We start from the raw sequence: 25,518 nt of genomic DNA, 5'->3' as shown, positions 1-25,518 counted from the left end.
CCTTGCATAAGACACTAAAAAACTGCGCCATTGCTTTTCTCCTCTGGTGATAGTTGAGCTTTATTAAAGCTGCACAGTGCAGGCGAGAGTTTGCAGGCTTTTAACAACAGGCAGGAGAGATGGACTCCTCGCAGTGCAGTGCAGCAAAGCCATTGTCCTGAACTTTCAAAGGTCTCGCAAACTCTGTCTGAAGCTTCTCCTTGCCCTTGCAAAGTTCCCTAGGGTCTATCAACCCAGACAGTAGCTGCTAACACAATACATTTATTTGGACTCAGGCCAGTCAGCTGATAACTGATCGACAGAATAATTGGCAGGGAAAGGGAAGACAATCAATAAAGAATGATCCAGTTTAAACGCGCAACCAGAGTCAAATGATTAGAATAATAATAATAATAATAATAATAATAATAATAATAATAATAATAATAATAATAATACATATCCTAGTACCAAAATGAATACATCGAGTATATGGAAAATACATTATCGTTCTATCTCATAGACTGAACACAGTGACCCAGACAACGCTAATGATGTAATAAAGTACTTTCTATCCTGGGCGTGGCTATAAAATGAAGCCAAGGCAGGTAGCAGAGGGTCCTTCTATGTGACACATTGACCCCTGGTCCCGAAAGGTTAATAACTTGAGCTCTGAATTATAAGGATTATCAATGCTGCATTCACACTCTGTCGCTCTCATCACAGCACCCCACCTGAGTCTCCACCTGTCCATCTAGACAGATAATACAGAGTGAATGTAATGTCTTTCTTTCTCTCTCTCTCGTCCAGCATGGTGCAGTCTTAAAGCGCCGTTCTTCTCAGCTCTACAGCAATCTCACTGTCTGTGCTTCTGACTAATCTCCCATGGACCTCATTCTGCATTCATCCCACCTGCTGAAAACACTGCAATTCACCCCTCAAAGGGCCTGTAAAATCAACTCACACAAGGTACATTATTCCTTTCAATATTCCTGAGCCTCGGCAGGAATGAGGCGAGATGGCATTATTTAGCTCTGTAGACAAGAAACCCGCACACAAAAGAATCTGAAATTGAAGAGCTTCATCAGAATGACGGAGGGCTTCGTGTGGAGCGTGTTGTTCTATTGCTCCTTTGACTGTATGGGGGGGGGGGGTCTTATGAGACATAAGATTGAATTACTAGAGACATGTGTATGCCCACTTCTGCTACATCTCCATGTTATCAAGACTGGTTTGAAAGCAATTTGAAATCAAACCGCATTTATTTCCATTTGTAGCAGAACAACATTTTAATTGGGACCAGTGCTAATCGCTTTGATGGAAGGCCCAGAGAGTCTGAAAACATGCGAGTCATTGGAAAAAAACTGAGTTATTGGGAGGCCAGTTTTCATCTGGGAATTTTACACGCCTCAGTCTCTGCCTCTCGGTAACCAGTTTCTGCTCTTGTAATAACTTTATAACACGTGCTCCTTCGTGTGGTCTGTTGCAGTTTGGACGTGGCTCACCGCTGAACTATCTGGAAGGAGTGTAAACGTTGTTCCTTAGTAGCTTTTACCATGGTGTTTGCATCTTTTATATAAGAATATGAGAGACCTGGTAAATAATGATATTATTACTGAAGTCCTAAGCCAGAGTTCTGACTGTCTTTGAAAACTCTGACTGGCTGTTAGGGTAAGGGTTGGGGTGAGGGTTAGACGTTGGCACTTATGATGTATGCATTACAGTCGCCCACAGGAGCTAGCTTCTTAGTCTATATACTGCACACCGAGATCATCAAAAACGATCCTCTGGTTCTTTCCCCAAAGGAAAGCACTTATGAATTGTAACAGAACACCAGAGACCTTTTCCAATGACTAAGAAGCATTTCATTATAACATTGTATCCGGAGTCAATGCTTCGGAGCATGAGGGGGGCACAGTCAGATGCAGACAGACGAGGAGCGCTCAACATTAAACCTGCCTCTAGGTATGGAGATTCACTGATTCAGCAGAAGCCAAATACGTACACTATTCGTGTTTGAAGGTTAAGTTTTATTACTGTATTTAACTGCAGGTCCTCTCAAAGTCCAGGTTTGTGGACTGGGTTCCACACCAGGGTTTCATTGCTGGCATTGTTCGTTTTAATCCCCGTTGAATTCTGGTGGAACCGATTACAGTAGCCATGCAATCTAGACAAAAAGAAAATCAATATCCGTTCAATTACAAGGAGCACTGGAGTATGAGACTACAAAGCAATAGAACCCGTATTACTATTCAGAAGAGAACGTTTCATGTAGGTAATGCCATGTTGTATTGTGTTGGACAAAGTCTATTATCCAGCCAATGAATGTCTGGACAATGGTCAATATAAAATCTATTAAATCCAACTGCATTTCAACACATTCTTGTATTTTAACTTTTTGAAGAGCAAACACAGCCCCTTGCTTGCTAAATATACTGTACTGTTTTTTACATGTTGTTACAGGTGCGGAGCTAAATACAGTCAAAACAGCAGACAGCTACCAAAGTCTATGGGCAACAGCATTCAACTGTATATAAAGATAAGTAGCATAAGACCCTGTAAAGAATTAATTGCTCTTCTACTTTTCTCTGCTCTTCTATAAATAAATACATGTATACCAGTGTACTTTTATTATCTTCAGCAGTATACTGTATTCAGGAAAAACCCTGTAGTGAGTTAATATAACATATGCAGTACCAGGATATTAAAATACCAATTACGTTTTTTAAAGAAAGTACCAATTTCCTGCACTTGAACCTTGTCATGTGGGAATTGCAACGAGGCAATGCGAAATCGCTATGCTAACATAATTAAAAGCTACACTCTAGTCTGTGCACTGCATGTTCACGCGCCGCTGTTTCCTATGGGACCTTGCACAGGATAAACTGCACCCCCTAGCAAAAGATTATGGAACTGTTGAGCTGGAGTTGTGATTTACATAAAAATCCACATATTCAAACACTGGACTGGATATACTAGTCTATAGGATATTGTATGTCCTTTAGTAAAGCTGACAATCTGTCACACTTTTTCTTGGAAGTTTGACACCATTAAGTCACATGACAGGGCTGTCCTTGATTACATGGTTGTGATCTGGTGAACAGATGCTCCTCTGGTCAGACGTGCACCTTTAAAACTCAGTTCAATCTTTTGCTTTTACCAAATAACTAACAGCTAACGGTCCTTGGACCCAGCAATCACGTCACATGCCCTCACAAGTCTCACATAGAATTGCCTCATCATGTTCCTACTTTATTTAAGAGGACCAGGCTTTGTAAACCTTGTTACGCATATCCAATCTGTCTGCTGTGCATATACGTAATATATTAGGAAGCATATCTAATGGTTTAAAAATCATCAGTAAAATAAAAGGCATATTTTGCTCAAAAGAGCCAACTTCCCAACTTTGTCAAGGGAAAGTATATATATATATATATATATATATATATATATATATATATATATATATATATATATATATATATATATATATATATAATGAGATTTGCTTACACTGTATGGCTTCAACAAGCCAAGCTGTACATTGCGTCTGCATTTACCAGCTATAAACATTTATATTAACTATGTCAGCCGTTTTTTTCCAGTTAAATGCTTTTTTTATAGCGAGATGCTGGATTTGTTCCCTGAGGTGGTACAACGGCACTTCAAGAGATTGTACAGAGCAGGAGCAGTGCTGGTCATCAGAAGCACTGCGATAAATCTCTCTATTACCGTGTTAAAATAATTGAGATGTGAGGAGTATGCAATGGGGAGGAAAAACACACACAGAGACAGCTATTAAAATATACCACTGAAAGCAAGGTAAAGCGTTTCTACTGCAGGAAAGGTGCAGTCGCTGCAAAACTATAATGCAAGCCTCTCTCCAAAGACTATCTCAGGGAAGCAGCCCAATCTCTCTAGTTCTGGATAAATACTGCATTCTTTATTGCTATCTGCCACCTTTACCATATTCAACACTGCAGTGGGACTACATGGGCAATGGTTCTGCACTAAGGGGCAGCTACAATGGAATGAGCCACCGGCAGGCTGGCAAGGCTAACGTTTTCATATTTTACCCCAATAGTATGGACCAGTGGTCCACTGTAGCATGATATCACATCAGTACTAGTGTCATAACATGGAAGTTCTACAAATAATCAGATTCTAAAAAGGTCAAGGTTGATAGCACCTGGACGCTATGTGGTAGAGTGGTTAAAGAAACAGGCTTGTAACCAGGAGGTCCCCGGTTCAAATCCCACACACCCTGTATGACCCTGACCCTTAGCAAGTCACTTAACCTCCTTGTGCTCTGTCTTTTGGGTGAGACATTGTTGTAAGTGACTCTGCAGTTGATGCATAGTTCACACACCCTAGCCTTGTATCTTGTAAAGCGCTTTGTGATGGTGGTCTACTATGAAAGGCGCTATATAAAGATTACTATTAAGATAAAGGATATCTGGAGACATATTGAAATGCTACGCTGGAATGGGGTTAAACATCTTTCTAAATGCAGGATATACTACGTAACCCATTTCTTATACTACTTAACCCATTAAGTGCCATTGTCTTCATTTCAGGACAGGCTACTTTGTAATTGTTTTGGAGCATTTTAACTGGCATCTACCTCATATTTTAAAGTTCTCTTTAATCGTATTGTTATAATAACTAACTCTAATTTTGTTAACCGCAGAAGTGAAGTCTAATTGTAACTGTTAATTCCGCAAATATCACCCAAAATATGACGCCTCAATATAAAATAAGAAACTGAAGCGTAAAAATGATGATCAGTGATGATAAAGCTCCATTTTCTATGTGTTGAGCTTCACAGCCAGCTTGAAATTTCACTGGTCTGATTACGGCCATTTCTAACTTGACTGTCCTCAGAATAGGACTCAGCAGTTTGTAACCAAAAGAAAGGATTCCGATTTTGAGGCTGCGAGTCCTGATTGGGAGCACAGGTGGAAAATGAGAACAATCATTATGAAATACACCAGGGGGCTGGTCAGAGCTTTATTAAGTTCTCCCCACAACAGCTCAAGGTCAGTGGGCGTCCTCCCATTCCGCCATCAAACCAAGTGGCAAAGAATGGCAAACCTGCACAGCCAGGACGCAAACCTGCACTCCTCTGATTAAATGTTAGCTGCTGTTTACAGTATATCCATTGGCTGCAATTGGTTTGCATGTTCAGTTTGGTGACATTTTTATTAACTAGAAATAATTAGAATCGCAAATTGAAATATGAATTAGTCTCCAGTACTTCAGGTATTCACAGCTGAGGTAGTCTTTACATTAACATGTACAAACTCAATTATTTACTGTTTACTTCAGGGTAAGCTTCACTGGAACTAAACCTCAGCTTTAGTTTCAGTATATAAACATGCAGGTTTCCTAAAGCAATACTGCACACCATCATCAGCACCTTTAAAATGCCCAGGAGACACCCCATCCAGACCTGTTTGCTCAACTGTCTCACTGGAGACCAGATACTCTGGAGCTGCCTAATTGTACCAGGCAGGTCTGGGCTGTCAGTCCCCTTTGTATCACTTATGTGTCAGATAACTGTAATTGACTTCCATTGGAGAAGAGTGGAGTCAGCTCTGGAGGTTGTCCAAGGTTCGGATCGTTTTGCAATATAACTTTTGATTAATGGAAGCTTTTTTCTCAGCAAGACATAGAATAATAGCAGCCGTTAATGTGAGAGATGAGAGCGAGAGATAGATGTTGAGGGAAAAAAAGAACACAATTATATATTCTATAGGACCCTGCAAGATCAAAGCTGTCATATCTTTCAGAATAAATGTTACCCCATTTTAATATATATATATATATATATATATATATAGATATATATATATATATATATATATCTCCCTGTTCATGTTATAGTGTTTGCAATTACTGAGTTAATTATCATGTATTATCATTTTTCATACAAATCTGCCTTTAGCGAAGCTTGCTTGTCTATAGAATCCTAATCTGAAGGGATCTTTCAACCTTGCCAGTCCCACCAACTGTGTATTTATGGGTAACACTTTACATGAAGTGTCTCTAATTACTGTGTATTTACACAGTAATTACTTAGTAAATTCATGTGTACCTACACATAATTGCAAGGTTAGTATGCTTAGTTACATAAGTTACATATGCACTTAATGTAATGTACATTTATAGGTTAGGATTCTAGATTCTGGGTTGTAGAAAGCCATTTTAGGTATGCCGTAAATTGCTACCACAAAACTGTACTACCTTTTTAGAACAATCTTACAGCACAGGAACTAATGTATATCAAATGATGCTGTTTGAAGTGAAAGCAATGGAGCGCTCTATCTTTGTCACCTACAGCTAAGATCCCCTGCCTCGCCGATCCATCAGTACTGTTTCATCCCTTCCCAAATCTGTATTTTCCAGCAAATTAGGTTTTTATTACTCTTGGCAGATAGAAAAAAAAAAGATGAATGCAGCCCTCTGAAGAATATCATTTTGAAATTCTTTGGTATCTGTGAACATACGGTCCCCTCCTTTCTCCAGATACTATAGCAGAGCGGAATGGGTTTCGTTAATCAATGTCCAAAGCTATTGGCTTGCTAGAACATCACACGTTCAGTCATCTACAGCAATAAGCATTTTTCTTTTCTCCATCCATTATCTGTTAGTTTGCGTATTCACTCGCGTGCTGCTTTAGATTCAAGATGTAGATTAAATACGCCAGGACTTGGTGGTAGGTATAGTTGAATGGATAACGCAGAACGATGCTTGAAAAAAAAGACCTGTGATAGTCTGTAGGTCTATGTCTATGAAAGAAAGAAAGAAAGAAAGAAAGAAAGAAAGAAAGAAAGAAAGAAAGAAAGAAAGAAAGAAAGAAGCACACATATTAATATTTTTCTTAACATAATTAAGGGTTAGACTACTACTGCAGTCACAAAATAAACCCAAAGACAATATTATTTGTCAGGAAAAATATGCTAATTATGATGATCTCATTTACAGTGATATACTCTACATTGTTTTTTTTTTTTTTAATGAAGCACATAAAACACTTTCATTAAAATCTATTACCGATCCAGTTTTTTTGTTTTTTTTTAATGAAGCTGCATTTGTACCATCTGCATTGTACGTGCCTTTAATTGTGCTCTCCATTTTTTATGAATGAGACACATTGCAATATATGGATTATGCATAATGGAGAGAAGATTAGATCACACTGGGGAGCAAATTCCACTTTTAGTATCTGCCTGCTGTTTATTATTAGGCAGTGTACAAAAGTTCAACACGATTGAGTTTAATTCCCATAGCCATGCACAGTCCACCTCCTGAAGTCTCACGGGATGTTCATTAACACAGCACAGGGATTAATGTGTGCTGCACTTTCCAAATATAGACATTGGTGCGCCCACAGCCAAAATTTAATTTGGGATGAAGGTGGCAAGTTTTGAATAATTCTGAACGTTGTCTTAAAGCAGGCATTGGGAGAGGGCATTCTTAATAATGTTGCAACCAAGAGAAAGAAAGAAACCCAAACTAGAGATGTGTTCATAAAACATAGCCAAGGGGGTGGCATGGATTCATGCACTTGCATTTAGTTTTCGGGTGAAACAAGTCTGTGTTCTTCTCAGCTCACACAGTGAAACATATTACAAGGTCTTCATTACAAACCAGCAAACTAGGCACTTTCTCCAGGTTAATCTTAGAAAAAGTGCCCAAGGAGACTGAACCGTTCCTTCGCCCCCGCCCTCTCAGAGAACTATGAGGGCGAATTCTTGACCTGGGTTTCAAATTCTCCATAACTATTAAACACGCTATAGTATTTCTCTATTGGAAATGAGCCTCTTTAAGATTTCTGTGTTGGAAGTTCATCTTTGAAAAATCATTATGCCCACAATGTGATAGGACTTGATTAAACATCTTTCACACAATATTTATTAAAGAGGTTACCATGAGAACCCGACAATCCAATAATATTTGGCAAATTGAAGCAACATAGGCCTATTGTGGAAATCATTAAAAAGGAGTGGGGGGGGGGGGGGGGGGGCACAATAATACCGACATTGCTCATTTCCTTAAAAGCCTTTGCTCTGTGGCTATCCCTCACCAAATGTTTAAAACAGGAGAGAGAGAGAGGAGGAGAGAGAGAGAGAGAGAGAGAGAGAGAGAGAGAGAGAGAGAGAGAGAGAGAGAGAGAGAGAGAGAATCATTTGAGGTAGATCAAACTGCGCTAGCGGTCTCATTATTATTTTCTACTGGGATTCTCCACCAAATAGGTTTCAAGACCTCTAATTGCACTCCCCTCCCTCCGTCCCTCTCTCTCTCTCTCTCTCTCTCTCTCTGGTGTGTTTATAGACTCTGCAGTGCACAGAAAAGCCTCCCAGCACAATAGTGGAAGTGTTTGTGACATCAATTGTTCTCTAAATCAGCATACAGTGCTATCAAGCTAAAATTGAATGAACATTTGAGTGCAAATAGAACACGTCTGAATGTTAAAGTTATTCCCACTAGATACCTCTGTTTCATACAAACTCTCTTATTCGGCTGCTGTATCTGCATCTTTTTCTACTGTCACCTTTTTGCATTGGTGCTTGGATGAGACCTCAGGGCATGTTTTGTGAGGGAGCAATATATAACTTCAACTGTACAAAACCAGCAAAATCGCTCCATCCTGTCATTTTCATTTCAATCATTTTATTAGTTGTTTATTTAGCAGGCATCTTTATCCAAGGCGACTTAGAGACTCGGGTGTGAGAACTATGCATCCAAACCTATCAGCTCAAAGCAGCGAAGGATCTTGCAGTGATATGATCAGAAAGCAGGTCTGAGGTGAGTCGTATGTTCTTAGCTAAAGCTAAAGAAACAGCAGCTGCTGTCTTGCTGAAAGCTGGGGATTCTCAGTCTCACAAACTGTCAATTAAACAGCTGGAGACAGAGAATCTAGTAACAGTTTTCCATTATGTTTGCATAGACTTCTGTTTGCAAACCAGTCCAGTATCTCATAGCAGAAATGAATGAGCCAATTTGGACTTGGTTTAGTTTTTGTCTAAACACAGTTTCTTGTGTCTGTTGCACACCAGCAGCGTGTCTAACTGTGCCTAATTTACTTTACTTGCTAAAATACCAGGGAGGGTTTATTTTAATGATTTAAATACGTCAGTATTTCATAATAGCAATAAAATAAAATCAGAAATGCCCAAGTCTTTTTCATATCTGTATACGGGATGCTGTTAATAATGATCGTGCCTTGTTCTGCAATCTGCAGTCTCTGTTATCACTTTGAGGAGCCTCACCGAACACCTTGTTGCCAGCAATATCATCAGAGCAGCTATGCTTTCTTCAATGAAAGCTGCCAAGTTTATCCCAGTCGTGATGCCTTTTCTTTTCCATTATTGACTTAGAGGGAGGGTGTGAGTAAAAACAGGCAGTGTGAATCAGCGTATCAGTGGCTGAGAATGGAATGGAAAAGAAGGGCTGTGATCTGGGTATGACAGGTTATAGGGACATCTTGGTTTGCCACTCCTGACTGCCAGACACGCTGTATCGCTGTTTTCCCATTTTGTGTGGCAGTTGTTCTCCAAAGGTGTTTATCTACAGTATGAAGTCAATTATAATCACGGTGCAATGCAATTCAAATACACACTGTGTTTTGTTTTATTTTAATTTATGTGTCTTAAATGACCAGCAAGGTTTGGAAGCTGTTAGTTTGTAATTGTTGGATATTCTATAAGGCATACCTCATGTTCACACGCAAGAACTGGGTTAATAACGATAACCTGATAGAAGGAATCAGTATTTGTGATGTGTGTTTTATAAATAAATTGAGGGTGGCTCCAATTACAATAAGATAATACTTGCTATGGAGCGGAAAATCCAGACCTGTATTTTTCTTGAGTTATGAGTTTGTTTGATACATACGTTAAAATTGCAATTAAACAGCTGAATAGAAAGCCTTAAAGGATATGCCTGTTTCAGCTGGCAGGGATTAATAGATTAGGTGTAGAGGACAGCTCTCAGGATTTCTGAAATATGAAATCAATATAACAAGCTTTAACACAAAGCTCGCTGGGTTTGCATGCACAACACAGGGCTAAAACATTGCTTCAAGCTTCAGGCTCTTTGCAGTGTGTTGCACAATTATATACCAAAACCAAGCGCGTCACGTTCCCCATTCAAATGCCGATGATTTGACAATAAAGCGGGCCATTTAACTTGTCATGAAAGACACCTTTGTTTTCAAGTTTTACTTCAGATTTATACAGGACTCCTGGCTTTTTACACTGTATTTTTTGAATAGCCCATCTTTCAGAGTATGCTGGCAGGTTAATTGTGCTCACAGTGCACAACAAACTTCAGCTAGCTTCTGCCTAACTTTCCCTCTAACCCCAGAGCTATTAATCCGGAATCCTGCTTTGTCTCAGCTGAACGCATTGCTTGTATTTATTTTTACAACAAGTGCATGTGTGTCTGAGGTTCAAACTAAGACTCCTCTCTGTTCATTAGCAGGACAGCTGACTTTGCTGTTTACTCAATCGCTGGAACAGATGCAAAAGCATCACGACAAATCAAGGGACATTATTAAACAGGGCTGTAAATTTTTTTTTTAAAAATCGAAAGGAAAGATTAATCACCAGTCTTAAAACAAGGTAGAGCTGGAGAGTTTGGAGAACCCCTTCATGCAGAATTTCTGGTTATTCAAATAAATTACAGCAGCTGCCCTGAGCTGTGCAGTGTGTTGAATGAGCAAGTAATTGAATAACTAAATGAATACTGACCGATTCGTTTGGTTCAGCTGAATACCCCAATGAGTGGTCTGCGGGCTAATCAAATAACATTCTGTATGCAGCTTTTCCTGTTCACATTGCTAATCAGGAATTATACAGAAACTCTGTATGATTATAGGACACTAGTACCGTCATGGTTGATCAAACTTTCCTTGCACATGTTACAATTAGCCCCTCCTCGAAATAGAATTGAAAACAAAAAAAAAAACGTTAATGCAGACATGCAGGTTTTAATGGTGTAGTTTACACTATTGAAGAAAGTGGAATATTAATCCTGAGAACAAAATGACAAATAAAATCAGTAACACTTTATATTAAGGTACTGCTTATTACTGTGTTATACATATGTAATAGATGCTTAATAACTATGTAATAAAGTGTTAATAAAGCATTATAGATGGTGTATAGCTATAGGTGGAATTACAGTTTTATAACAGGGACAGTGTTTAAACGTAATTGCGTCTATGGCTATTGTATGGTTATAAACTATCTATAATGCTTTATTAACACTCTATAACACAGTTATTAAGCATCTATTATATATTTATAAAACGTTAATAAGCAGCAACTTAATATAAAGTGTTACCAATAAATCAGTAAGTTGTAGGTTCATTCAAGTGTCTATTCAGAAGCAGCAGCAGCAGACTACAGCAAATATGAGCTAGTATTCCACAGCGGCCCTGATCTGGTAGTGCAATCTTCTGGTCTTGGCATGGTACAGCAATGTATTGATTCATGCCATTGTGATACCACTGGTATATCACAATATAACACTGTTACCACTGTGGCACATTGTTTCAGCTGTCCTGTACAATCTGTACAATCACTGCCGCTTCACGTTGTAGTGCCATTGCATCCCTGCTGTGGATCATTCAGTACAGACTGTCCCTCCAGAGACGCACAGAAGAGACAACACCAAGAGAACAACAGTGATTCCGCTCCATGGATCAGTGATCACACATTTCAGACCGGCTGTAATAGGAAAAGAAATGATATCCTGGAGCTATCATAAATTGAAACCAGGATTGGAAAAGAGAGGGAGAAGAAAATGCTTCACTGGTAAACTAAGGAATAAGTACATTCTGCTGATTATTGGGTTGAAAGAAAATTGCCTTGGGCAGGTAGGGGGATATTATCCCCTTTCTGTTTTCCTAACCTGACCCTTCAACAGTTCAACACTTAAACAGAAATGGCACACTCATTTCATTGCAACTGAATAACAACGCTGGCCTTTGGCTATGATACCATCTACTTTCTAGCTATGTAACATTCCACAAAGGGCAACTGCGACTCAAACACACGCTTCATTTATAGTCTGCTATCCTGTCATATCAGGGGCAGATGGGAAACAAAAAACTTATTACTGTGTGATCTGGTACAACATCAGAATTTTAATAGAAAGCTCACACAGTTACTCAAGTACTCAGTAGGGTGAGGTCTGATCTGGAGCTCATGGGATTTCGTTTTACCAGAACGGCTTATGATTTTTTTTTCTGCTTGAGACAATAAAAGGGTTTTCTCCTGATCGTCCGGATCATTTCATTTCAGCTTGGTTACTTTAATTGGACTTTTACAACCTACTCATGCAAATCAGGCAGCCAAAACTGCTCTGTCTGCCTTTTGAAAAGTCTTTCTAGGAATAGCAAAGCCGGATAAAGGTCTTGGTTTCTTGAATCATTGATCCTTCAAGAAAAATGATTTAAAAAAATCATTAGTTAACATGATTAAGCTTGTGTAGCCACAGTAATAGAATGTCCTTTGAGCCTATACTATATAATCATAGCAAAAACGCATCTTCTCTCCCAATCTCGAGGAGACAAGAGTGACTTTAAATCAATCAATTCAAAAAAAGCAGCCAGCTGTAAAATTCAATGAAAAAAAAAGGAATGTAAATCTGCTACTCAAAGCTCTGCTTTAAAACTTTCTCAGATAGATACTCTCCATTTTCTAAGCAGTCTTTTATGACACCATGAAATCAACCTTAGTGCCTTCACACCTTGTGCCGAGGAATAACCTGCTATAACTTTACCAGTGTGTGACACTAATACTCTGCACCATGTTGTGTTCAGGGAGCTATAAGAGTTTGCCTTTTTAATAGCCACACTGACTCATTTTTAGATGCATGTCGCTTCCAGATGGTGTATAAAACTTCAGACTTATTTTGTCTAACAACATAAGAGCTTGAAGATAAAGCTAGAAAGATAATGCCACCACATTTTCACCTGAGACTCAGTTGCACTAGCACTATTTTTTACCAAACCATGCACTTATAGTTCTATTTAACAGCAATGCCCTCTAAGCCCGGACAGTGAAACACAATGGTAGCATCTAATATCAGGTATGGACAAGGCAAGTAGAACTGAAGCATTCTAGCAAGTGGAATCTCAGCCAGAGCCCATTGCCTGGACAGTGAATAACAAGCTTGCTCCTCTCAGTTAAAACAAGTCCAAGAGCGAAGCCCTTGTTACGCACCAGAGCTCTCCATCTGAGCTGGGTGTAATGCCCTGTAATCCAATCAATCCACCGTTAATCTAGAGTCTTCCTCACTATGGGTTCTGACCTGTCACTGAGTGGCACGTAGAAAGAAAAGGAAAAGCAATCATTACCAGTAATTGGATATGAGGGGGAATTAATACTGGCTTAACCACGAAAAGATGCATTGCACCTAAAACCTTGCAATGTTTTTTCATAACTACAATGCTGGCAGGCTGCTGATAAACCGATGGTATAATGACTCTCGACAACTGCTCATTATTCACGTTAATGTTTTTCTTTTTAAAGAAAGACATCTTTTTTTTTGCACGTCAATTGTTTGAACAAGATTTCGCTTATGACAAGGCATTTCAGTGCAGTGCTGGTGCTGCCATCTGCAATTATAGTTAAAACAAGTCCTGTGTCTAAAAGAGATTGCTCAATAAACAATGCAAGGTATATGTTTCTGTAGATTTTGATTGACTCCCTTAGTTTGTCACTGCTTAATCTGTTTTGCATATTCATTACTCAGTAGTCCTGAATTGTGCTGTGGTTTGAATAAAGTACAAAGCAAAAAGGAGGTAACATCTGGCATACACCAGAGGAAATGAGGCAACGGTTCGGGCAGCACTGAACAGCACTACAGGGCACAATCAGAGCGCTATGCTGAAACAAGCATTAGACTGACATTCCTAACTCCGCTGCAGATGCGAGCACTCAGAACAACAAGACAATGCTGACACCCAGCCGTGAGCAGACTAGCAGAACCAGCCCTAGCAGAATCCTCCAACCACTGAGGGTTAGAAATCCTCTGCGTTAATTGGAGAGTGTCCCAGCTCCCGGACGATCAAGCACTGCAAACTTCAACGAACATTGGAGCTTTGTAATGAGTGCTATCACTGAAAGCAATGGGGGTTCAATAATTCTGCAGTTCACATGACACTGAAACCACATAGACATTGCACCTGTGTTACGTGGAGGCTACGTTTGAGATATGAGTATGCTTCGAGCATGTTGATTAATGTAAAACATAAATATGAATATTTGATATGAAATAACTTGCAGTTTTATTTTTCACTATACTGACTATAGGCTTACGTTTACTGTATTAAACCAGTATATCATTTTAGTGGTGCGCTCAATGCATGAGACATTTTAGAAGCTGTTTTACAATGCCTAATTAAAGCACAAAGTGGTCGAACACTGTCACACACGAGGGCCTTTTGTTTCTATATCACCGATTACCGAGAGGAAAGTGAAATTTTCACACCCATTGGTTTTCATGCAGGGAGGTATATAAAGGACAGAAACACAATGTGAACGTGCTTTACGAAACGGGCACACTACTGCAACTAGAGAGAGAATAATTGAATTCCTCAATTGTGAATTCTGGCCTCAGGCTGCTTCTCTTCACCGATGTGCAGCTTGGCTCTGGAGGTAATGCTTTCAGAGACCACATCTGCAGCCCTCAAGCTGTTGTCATTGGAAAAAAAAAAAAAAAACATCCACAAATTTTAATACCTTAATGAAAGAAGCCTGCCATGCCCACGGCTTTTACAGTAAACAAAAGAAATGCATGTTTTAAACTGTTGTATAATCCACAGCACAGAGTCTTTAAAAGACTGATTGCAAGAATATATAATGAGATGCTGCTCAACCTCTGGGTATACAGGTGTCTAAAGACATTAATAATTAGTCACAGTTGCTGTAGTAGCATATGTTACCTGCCAAGGTTATGCTTAAAAGTACAATAGGTATTGTAACAAGAGACAATTTTCAATGCAGCGCCTGAATTCATAAACAGGAGTAAAGACGTCAGACTTGACATGCTCAGAGTCTGTGTGAGATGTTTAAGAAACAGGTTAGGTTTTGCCCCCCGTACTTTTACTAGGCTTCATGTAAATGCACAATAATTAGAGGCGCTTAATGTAAAGTGTTACCAAGATTTCACTCAACACAGTGGACAGTGAAAGAGAAGCTAACTAGCAGATTTAAAGCTTCATCGCCTGTTCATCTGAAGAGTGGTATTTGGGAAAAGGAAAAATGAAAATGTTACTCCAGTTGGAAGTTAGATAAAGAACCATCACCACCTTCAACACTGCCGACTAGAGTAGAGAGCTGTAGTAATTACTGGGGCATAATTAACATCATGTAGTTATATAACCCAGAGCTGCTCTGAGGTCCCCCGTGGTCTGTGATAACCTCTGGAGAACCAAGCATCGCTGTGCAGCTGATTCTAGAAAATGGGTTAACTTTCCCTGAATGCTCGTTACACAATACTGCAGTCCTTTGGTGTTCAGTACGGTGTGTGTGTGCATCATAACTATGAGCATTACAAGCAGCATTCGCAGCTCCCTGACACACGCTCTGTTCTAGGGTGTGTTTAAAATACAATTTGCATTCAAGGTTTTTTTTTTTTTTTTTTACAGGATCATCTTCCTTAAACCCAGCACTGTTTACAATCTTGTTATTTATTTATTGATTGTTTTTGTTTTTTTGCAGAAGTTTCTTCTTGTGAGTTTGAAAGAAGGAAACTCTACTGCCGAAACGTCAACACCAGGTCTGTGTACTAAATAATGAACAAGCCAGACCCTTGCACAAACCTTTAGCTGTTCATCTGCTTCATTATTTATAGTGAAGCCCTGTCCAACTATGCCTGGTAGTCCTTTATTATAATAAAATGAAGCAGGTTTTCTGGGGTGAAAGTCATAAACCTACAGCACAGTGATACATGTGGGACTTTAACATCTTCCAGCAGCGGAGAACAATATACACATCCTGCTGATTGAAAGGTCTCCAAGCTACTGGAATGCAAGTGCCGACCTTCAGTTACAAAAAAACCCCAACAAAAATGACAATTTAGTCGACATTTCATTATCAGTCCTGTATCAGGAATCACCTTATTGCTGTAGGTTCCAATGCATTGTGTGGGTCAGAACCTCAAACCAACATTAAAACCTGCAGACACGCCAATCATCGTGCAACCCGCAAAATGAAACGGATATGTAAGATCACAGCTTGGGTGGTGCAAAGAAAGCTTGCCATGATCAACGTATGATGAGTGTATGTGAATTATATTCATGGTAAGGTTTTCAGTATTGGAACAATTTACTGCCTTGTAACAATGTTGTTTTTTATTGATTTTATGTTTAATTTTAAGCCTCCAAATAAAAAGAAACACAAATCTGGATAATTTTTTAAATCACACCTCTACTGTCTCCAGATATGTCTGGTTTATAGCGAGTGACTACTGATTCTGAAAGCCTTTTCGATAGGAAAATATTTTTGATTTTGGAGGTTGGGCGGAGGGAGTCACTGGAGGTCCATTGCCTGGGGACCACAAAAACCTGGCGCCAGCCCTGTGTACACCTAAAAATAAGTGCTTGATGCAATCCAGGCAGATTAGTTGATGGTGTAAAATGTTTTGGCTATGGCTTATCCCAGTGGAATACTGGTTGATCAAATCAACCCTTTAGTGGGATTGACATAGCCAATGGCTGCTGATATTGAAAATCTATGCACTTTAGCAATGAACCATTGCAGATTGAAGCACTGAACAATCAAGGTACCATAGTCAGATATCCATGTGTTAAGTGCTCCAGGTTGCTTCTTTCCTTGGTATAATATTATTTAAAAGGCAAGGGATTGATGTCTTACTTTGCTTTAGCGAGCAAGTGAGCGTCAATGTACTGTATAACTAGAAGGAGTGAAGTAGACAAACGCCTCGGCTAGTGCCTTCTGCAGCATGCAGCGCAGGGCCACAGCATTGTACAAGTGATGCTACTGCAATGGAACAGTGCTGCATGTGGTCAGACTGAGGGGAGAAACATGTCTGCTGTCAGTCCTAGCATCAAAGTGCTCCATGACATTTCAATCCCGACACTAGACTGACCTTTCACCACATTGGCTTAAACCCAGTACAAAGGGAGACAAGAGAGGAAAAAACACTCTGACATAACCACAGTGAAAAGGTCACCCAAGACAGGACTGGACTGGACAGCATCAGGCATGTCTCAAAGTGTGATCAGATTGGAGGGAAATGGTAAAGGTTTCACATGTGAAAAGCAGGAGATAGCAGAAAAACAGATCTATAAGCCAGGGTTGATAGATTGGTGAGAACAAATGTTTAATTCATTTTGCAACGTTCAGATTGACAAGTGGATAATACAGCGTTTTGGTCTGACAGATCAAGGACAACTCTCCCAAATTTACTGTAAAGATACAGGTTGCAACTTGTCTAAAATCAGCAGGAGAATTTGTGACTCAAACTAAACCGCATCATCAAATGTCTTCAGTTTTAGCCACAGACAGGATTGATGGTTAGGCTTTTAGCTAAATGCCTTAATATTATAAAATCAATAGCCAAACACAGTCGTGGTTTAGTTTAAGTCAATATTTCTGTCAAGAAGTCTCGCTTTGGCAGACTTAATGCTGGGTTGATAGTGTATCAATTGTGTAGGTTCATAAAACATAATTCAATTCAATGCCATTCCCACTATTCCTCTCGTTGTCGGGTGATTTAACTTTTAATTTCAATCACATTTTCATTACTGGAGCAGCGCTGCACAAAAATGACAAGTGAACTTAAATAGGGTAGGAAATTGATTTGGCAGGTGCTGTGCAAATGCAATATGATTCATATTCATAATCCTGGATAGGCACTGTGGAAAAGAAACTTCTTAAAAGATACAGAGTATTAAGATAAATAATTAAGAAATACATTATTCGCTTCCCTGACAAAGGTTTACACTGTATTTGTGCATCGTATTTTTTGCAATGTTCCCATGCCTTTCCCATGGTTATACAATGCATTTCCCATAGTTTATCCTTGTTTGCCATGTTCATTAATATAAGTCACCATTCCTCTCTATTCTTTACCATGCTTACCTACACATTACCATGCTTTCAATATGCATTATTACACTTTGCTATTACTAAGGTAAACTTTTATAAAGGCTTTGTCTAGATTAGTTGAAGCAAAGCAAGACTCTTGTTTGCTTTCCCCAAGTGCCCGAATGATGGAAATGAATTATTCGATGCAGCAACATCTCCTGCTATGATAGGGCAAAGCCTGGTTGGCAACTGTGCCACCTGTAGACAAACTGCACATTCGTTACTGAGTTGCAGCAAACGCAGCTGAGATGACAAAACAGCCGCTGGATGAAGATCATCCACTGGGATCGAGTTCTTCATCAGCCCCGCCTCGGGTTGGCATGCTCTTGGTTACAAGCCCCCCGAGGTTAAAGCCTGGCACAGAAGAGACAGAACGAAGACACTGCAGCGGTACAACAGGGCAGAGCTTGGGGTCTTGCCTTCGACACAATGCTTGCAAATCCTGCAGCATTTGACAGCCGCAGTGCTCCAGAAACTCTCAATCCTATATTGGTTTGAACGACTGTGAGGACCTGAATGAGGGCTGTTTAATCATTCTAGAACTCCACAGGTTTTAACAGCGGGTGGAAACATCAAGGTCCTTGGTCCATAATCCAGTCAATCAATGTCCATTTTTGAATCCAACAGCTGAGCCCCAACTGTTTAGAGCAGCAAAAAAGTCGCCTGGCAATAAAAAAAATCTAGATTTAGAATACCCTATGTAGTTGAGCCAACATAAAATTCTAAATAAATGAATCTTAACTGTTATTTTTCTGCAATTGGGCGTGTGTCGACAATTGTGCCTTTCTTCATTTACCTAATTAACAATTAACAAAGCTGGACAGTTAGATGACTGATCTGAAACCACAGGGTATCAATACTAACAGGCATCACTGCAGAGTGGACATGCTGCTTGGGCTTTTGAAGAACAGACGATGTACGAATAGATCCACGCACCTTTTTAAAAATCCAGAACGAGCTAGTATATTGCCTGTATTTGTCCCAACCATATATCTTTTTTTTATTAAATCTCCATTATCTGGGGCTTACTGTAACGTAAAGCAAATGCATTGGACAGTTGTGGTTATACATCACTGCTGATAAAACAATACTGACAAGAATTCAGGTTGTGAAATAATGAGTTCACATTTAACAGTGTAGCTTCAAACAGGAGACCAAGGAAAAGCTTCCCTTCATTACTTAAAATTCCCTCTTATTATCAAGTTTGTGACAATTCCCACACCCTCAGATGAGCCCACATGGGACTCCCTTTATGAATGTAACAGCTGCTCCAGTTTCTGCAGTTAAAGGGACGGTGCTTATTTTTTGTTCTGTCAAAATGAACGATCGCAAGCTGAGACAAGACATGCATGCAGCGGCGCTGCTGTCTGTGTGGAAGACGGTAAACGCGGATTAAGGAATGTGCTTCTGTGATACAATCCTGAACAGCTTTAGCTTTGAGTCTCGCAGCGGGGTCGCTGGCTCTGCCCACATCTCTCTCGCTCTTTCCTTCAGGAGTGTATCCGTTCGGAAAAGGGAGTCAAGCACCCATTCCTCACGCTCGGCTATCTATGATCAAGACTAGAAAGAAAACGATAAACGTTTTCAGCATACAGGAGAGCAAGCATGTTTAGGGCACTGGAACAATGCTACCCGGATGATGATAAACCCTTCACTTTCTCTTTTCTCGTCTTGTTTTTTAATGCATACGTCACCAGAACATATGTTCAAATTGCAATAGAGCAAATGTTCATATTTTACAGGTAAGACACATGACTTAGGCAACAATATAAACATATTACCTCAATAGTGAAATGAAAAAGAACATCATGAAGATCAACACAGCAGCCTTCTGTGACACATAACTTTCTTCATTTGTCACAGAATTTGGTTACATCGCATTCAGAAAAGCGATGTTTAGTATAAAATCAGCAGATTGTATGCTTTTAGAAGTGAAGGTCTGCGCTATATTGGGAACAAAATGTATACAAGTGATGGTTTGGGCTACAATGCAAATGGTGAGCCGCTGTGTAAAATCCTGGTTACTTTGCATGGGAGATAACCTTCACCTTACCCATGACTGAGAGTGTGATAGCACCAGGCCTCCCCCCACTCTGGATAAACAGCTGCTATACAGGAATTCATTGAACACGATGAAGCTACGCAGTATAAAGTTTATGTTCTAGGAGTAAGATTAAGGGCTGGATTCTTATTTTTTAATACCTCAGTTGCTTTGATTTATACACAATTACATTGTAATTAATGTTAAATTGGCTGAATTCTCCATTCGCCACAAGCAGATTGTTTTCAGTAAGGAGAAACGCACCTATTAAAGACACCAAATGAGATAAAAGCAAGGCTTTTAAATGAAGTGTTAAGCTGGTTATTTCTCATTTTGCATGTTTAATTGGTGTTTTTCCATAAAGGAAAAAATGAGCTAATGACTATTTGGAATAAATTGCTTTGAGAATTTAGCCTAATATGTGCACTGAGTAAAAAGATAAGAAGATTGAGAAGAGATTCTCATTTCCAAAGACGATCTGGTCAAGAGACAAACATCACAGCAGCACAAAGCAAACAAAACAAACAAACAAACAAACAAACAAATAAATAAACAAATAAATAACACATTGACAAGTACATACACAGGCATCAGATAAGAGTGAATTCAGATTCTGATGAAAAACATCCTCTGAAACAAAACTCTACTTTGAATTTGATTTATTATAAATGCATCTCACATCAATATAAATATAGAAGTAAGTGAACAACTGAAACTTTTTTTTTCTGAAAATAATTTTATCCACTAAGCTGCCTATAAATCCTATGAATAATTTTCACACATAAAATCAGTATCTGTCCATATGCTTAATAGGGGCTCATTATAACACAGTGTATTCATGCAATCAGTGAATTCCAGGGATTGCAGGAAATACTGAAGGACTCCCAAGCTTTTCAGTGAAATCTCTGCTGGATGATAGATGACAGACAGACGGGCAATAGGACTGACGGATGGATAGGGCTCTGCTAAATACAGCAGTTCATTTAATCATTTTTATATGATTTATATAACGAATGAACGCACTCATAATGCAGTCTGTAAGGGAGAATTTTAAATGCCATTTCTTCTGCTCAGGCCGTGCACTGCAGCAGGGCATCTTCCTGTAATTGCATTACAAACTCATTCCATTCACATGGATTCCACTTTGACCAGCATGTCCTCATTTAAAAACCTTACATGCAGCTGAAAACTGTCAAAATTGCCCGATAAAGGAATGGAATCAAAGCCTAGCTATGGGGTCTTTAAGAGTTAATTTGGTAGAATCCTCTCACACAGAATTGAGGCAATGTCAGGTCTGGGGTTCACTCAGTTATTTGAGTAGATTTATACATCTTGAGCAGTTATAAAAAGCTTATTTGCGTTACTGCTGTTATACTAAAACTATACTACATTACTAAAGCTGGCAATCACTGTCAAAAATGTACTAGAACCAAGTTTTTATGGACAGAGCTGGAGTACTGCTCTCAATATACTAACCACTTGACTCCTTTCCTAGTAGTTGATTGATCCCAGAATTCCATCCAGTCGTCTCAAAGGATCCAAAGCATTGAGCAGCAACAACATGCCCTGGTTACCCTCACCACTTTGTTTCAAGAAGTGTCTACTGCCCTCTGTCCTAATTTCCAAATACGTCTCCTAGTGTGCTTAACAATATTAGTCTATATTTTACAGTTAGGTTGCTGCAGTGGCAGTGAATTGTACTGCCCATGCTCTTTGGCACTGCGAATGCTTAATACAATGCTAGCATTATGTCAGCATTAACCGCTTATGTTTTGAAACCACTAACCTAAAACCATTTCATTAAAGGTATATGCCAACACAATTAGCTTATTACTTGTATCAGCGGTCCGGGCTGCATTTATTACCCACATCAAACCTACCAGAACAAAGCAATGTAGGCCAATGCCTGCAGTCTGATGTTTGGTGAAATATAGAATACACATACATCAGGTACAAAAGGTTAGGCTTGTTTGGAAAGTTTTGGAGTCATAAAGACACACATGAACCCAAAACCTTGTGCCTGGCAACCCAGGGCTTTAACCACCGAGCCACCCAGCACCTATAGAACTGGCCTTCTCACAGCATGTTCTGCCGGTCTCATTTACTTCGAATCTTGGTGGCTTATCTCCAATATAAAGCAAAGCCTGACCAATTCAGGAAACAACAGCAGTGGATGTACTTTCAGTTGGATGAAATAACTGCAGGCAGATGTGCTTAGAAGCACTTTAATTGCATTGTAACTTCAGTTGCAATGGTCCAGCGCTGCTGTGCAATTAGAGTGCTCTATCACTATTCCTGTATTCCAGTAAGACCCAGTTTAATGTACTTTTGCTGCAGTTAAACTGCACTGCGGCTTGTTTTTTTTAATATAGGTCAAGGTTTGTTCTTTGCAGTACATCCCTTTGTTTTGCAAGCATTTGGGGAGCATGACGAAAATGAAGTCCTCTTTGGCATGCAAAGGAATTGGAATTGATATTGTGGAGGCAAAGTTATTGGTGTGATTGTTCAGCTGTTTTCATTTGAAGCCAATTTAACTGACTAATGAGTGACATCAATTTAAGTCATTTGTTGCCACTGTGAGAAGCTCATTTCAACAGAATAGTGATGATTGCAATTTTGGTCAATGGTGTGTTGGGATTGATTAAAAGGGTATTGGAATTGGGAATTGATTTAAAAAAGGAATTGGAAATGGAACTGATATAAAGGAATTGACAACAACCCTGTTAGGGATAATAGGATCATTACCCTTTTTGCTTCACTACAGATACATGTAGATGCGAGCCCTCACGGGTTCTCCAGATGCTTTATCCATGCAAACTTCATTATACATCTGTCCTTTGAGTAAGTGCTTTTTCTATAAATGCTGTCCATTCAAAGTAGTGCTGAAACTCCACTCAGGCACAGTCTTGAGCAATATGAAACTCATTTTCTTCCGTTCTTTGTAACCCTGCTGTCATATTCAAACTGAGTAACGTTACCATTGTAATCAGTGCCGTTAAACACACAAGCAGTAAAAGGCACTAACGCATTGCAATGCACTGCCTTCAGTAATCAGCACAGACAAATAGCACACTAAATCCTTCGGAGGATAGAAGTGTACATCCTAACCCTAGAACATCCATCCCTTGTCATGTCTTTATTGGACTGGTGAAAGCACTGGCTAGTTTGGGATCCGTCTTAGTTCTACGCAGAGCTTGGCAGCTTTATGGGCCTCCCAGGGCAACACTAACCAATGATTTATAATGGGTGCATGAAAGAGCCAGCAAGATGAAACACCCATCGGTAACTGTAGAAGCAGCAATATCGATCAGATTTGGGCTCAATACTAACGTAGCCCTGCACATGACCAGTGCAGGATCTGTACTATACTGCATTTGCTATCTGTCTTTACAGTGACAGTACTATTGAAATAGTGGCACCAAGGGAAACAGTAGCACAAGGTTTTTGATAAGTTTTATTGTACCATTATCTTGTGCTTTTATGCTTTAACTAAAAGTGCAATCCTGCTGTAATGCTACAAAAAACCAGCACTCATGGTTGTTTTAACAGCTGTGTTACCCTTTATTAGCTGTGTTATTGATGTCTTTAAATGCTGCAAACTAACCAATTAACACAGGCATTCAAAATAAACCCACAATCATAAAAGACAGCAGTGCACGAAATAAGACAGCGACATCATTACAGTGATTGAATTTGACGCCACGGCAGTGCAAGCATACAGTGTATCTGGATGGACAACAGGGTTACTGGTTATAGTTGACTTTATTAATAATGCAAGGGTATCGTTCAACTAATTACACTTACAGACTTGGATTAAAATGCAATTCCATATCCACTTCAATATGGTTTTCTACACAGTTTAAATGAACTAATTATTGATTAATAATAAACTGCACCCCTGTTGTCAGTAACAACATTTTTCAAACCTTGTGCATATAAACTGCAGTCCTTTTTTAAGGAAAGAATTGGTAAAGAAAGCATGCTAGAATCTGTGGCACAAATGTCACACTGTATAATCCAGCTGTTTAGTCTTCCCATAAAATCGCCTGCAGGCATTTCAAAGGAATATAATAAATGCCAAACGATACACATCATTAACTCACACCCCGGGAGTAAAGACACTCTAAATTGTCAAGTTTATTGTCTTCAAGCAGAATGCCTGGAAAGTGTGTTATTGATTCAATCCCCATTCTCTCTTGCCTGGTATCATCTCTGTTACTGATACAGCTCTAGAATCATTCACTATTTCAATAAATTCCAATCCTATCAATACAAGAGGCTCGCCGGACAAAACCCATTGTGTGATGATTTATTAACTTTCAAACCACGGGGGAAGTGACGAGCTCTTCATAAGCTTTAAGCACACTGACATGAATATAATTGTATAGAAACATAAATAAATGTGCTCAATATTACAGATATCTATCTTTAAGTTTAAATGCATGTAAGCATACATATTTGTTATAGTAAGCAGCAACTGCATTAAAAAGACTTTCTGATTTCATTATTAGTTAAACCGACATTTAAAAAAAAAAAAAATCTGACACAGCTCCACAATCCTATATCCAAAATCTGGGAACAGTTTAGAAAAAAAGTATCCTATGAACTTTGTAACTCTCCATGCACATCAACGCTACTGCATTTACACACCAGCTTTTGCTGTACACATCTGTCATGATCTGTACGTTTAGTGCTAAGACCTATTGTTTAAAGCAACAAAAACATACAGAAAGCCAGTTCAAGATGATTAGTTCAACAACAACAAATAAATCTGGTGATCAGCTCTTATGAAAAGGAGAAAGTGTTGAAAAAGGACATACTGTATTTCTGGGGCAGCGCTCCCAAGTCCATGCCTGTCCGGTTGCTGAGCCTGGTATAGCTGAACTGCAGGGAGTGTACACTGGAGTATGTCCTGGTATTATCAGAGAGGGCTGCAGAGGAGAATCTCAGTGCTGCGCTGTCTCTTTCTCTATCTCCTCGCCCCCTTATGAGTCTGTGTGTGTGTGTGTGTGTGTGTGTGTGTGTGTGTGACAGAGAGAGCGAGGGAGAGTGTGTTTAAATGTTATTCCATTATTGAGTCACGGGGGAATCATTTGCAAGCTGACAGTATTTTTTTTATATTCTATTTTTTAACAAAGACTTTCTTCCAATAAAGGCTCCCCAATAAGTGGGGGAGTGGGAAGGAATGTAATGGATTGTAATGCATACAAAATTAATTTAAAGGCATTTTTAGGTGTAACTGAACTCTAGGAATAAGCATACAGACTTGGCCAAGCATTAGTATTACAATGTCTTTCAAAAACAGCTTTTATGATATTTCTTGAAATATTTTTTGCATCTAATATTCTGGTACTTATGTTAATGTTA

At 39.2% G+C, this 25,518-nt stretch overlaps 1 protein-coding gene across 5 annotated transcripts in view; it reads right to left on the bottom strand.

Annotated features, from left to right (window-relative positions):
• The window catches only part of LOC121328671 (1-phosphatidylinositol 4,5-bisphosphate phosphodiesterase eta-2-like), a 112,933-nt gene that overhangs the window by 68,058 nt on the left and 19,357 nt on the right, over positions 1 to 25,518 (bottom strand). The window lies entirely within an intron of this gene.

Source organism: Polyodon spathula, chromosome 16 (assembly GCF_017654505.1).
Source record: "Polyodon spathula isolate WHYD16114869_AA chromosome 16, ASM1765450v1, whole genome shotgun sequence".
In the NCBI taxonomy this organism is placed as follows: Eukaryota; Metazoa; Chordata; class Actinopteri; order Acipenseriformes; family Polyodontidae; genus Polyodon; species Polyodon spathula.
The sequence above is the reverse complement of the archived record's forward strand: the minus strand, read 5'-3'. Positions and strand labels throughout refer to the sequence as shown.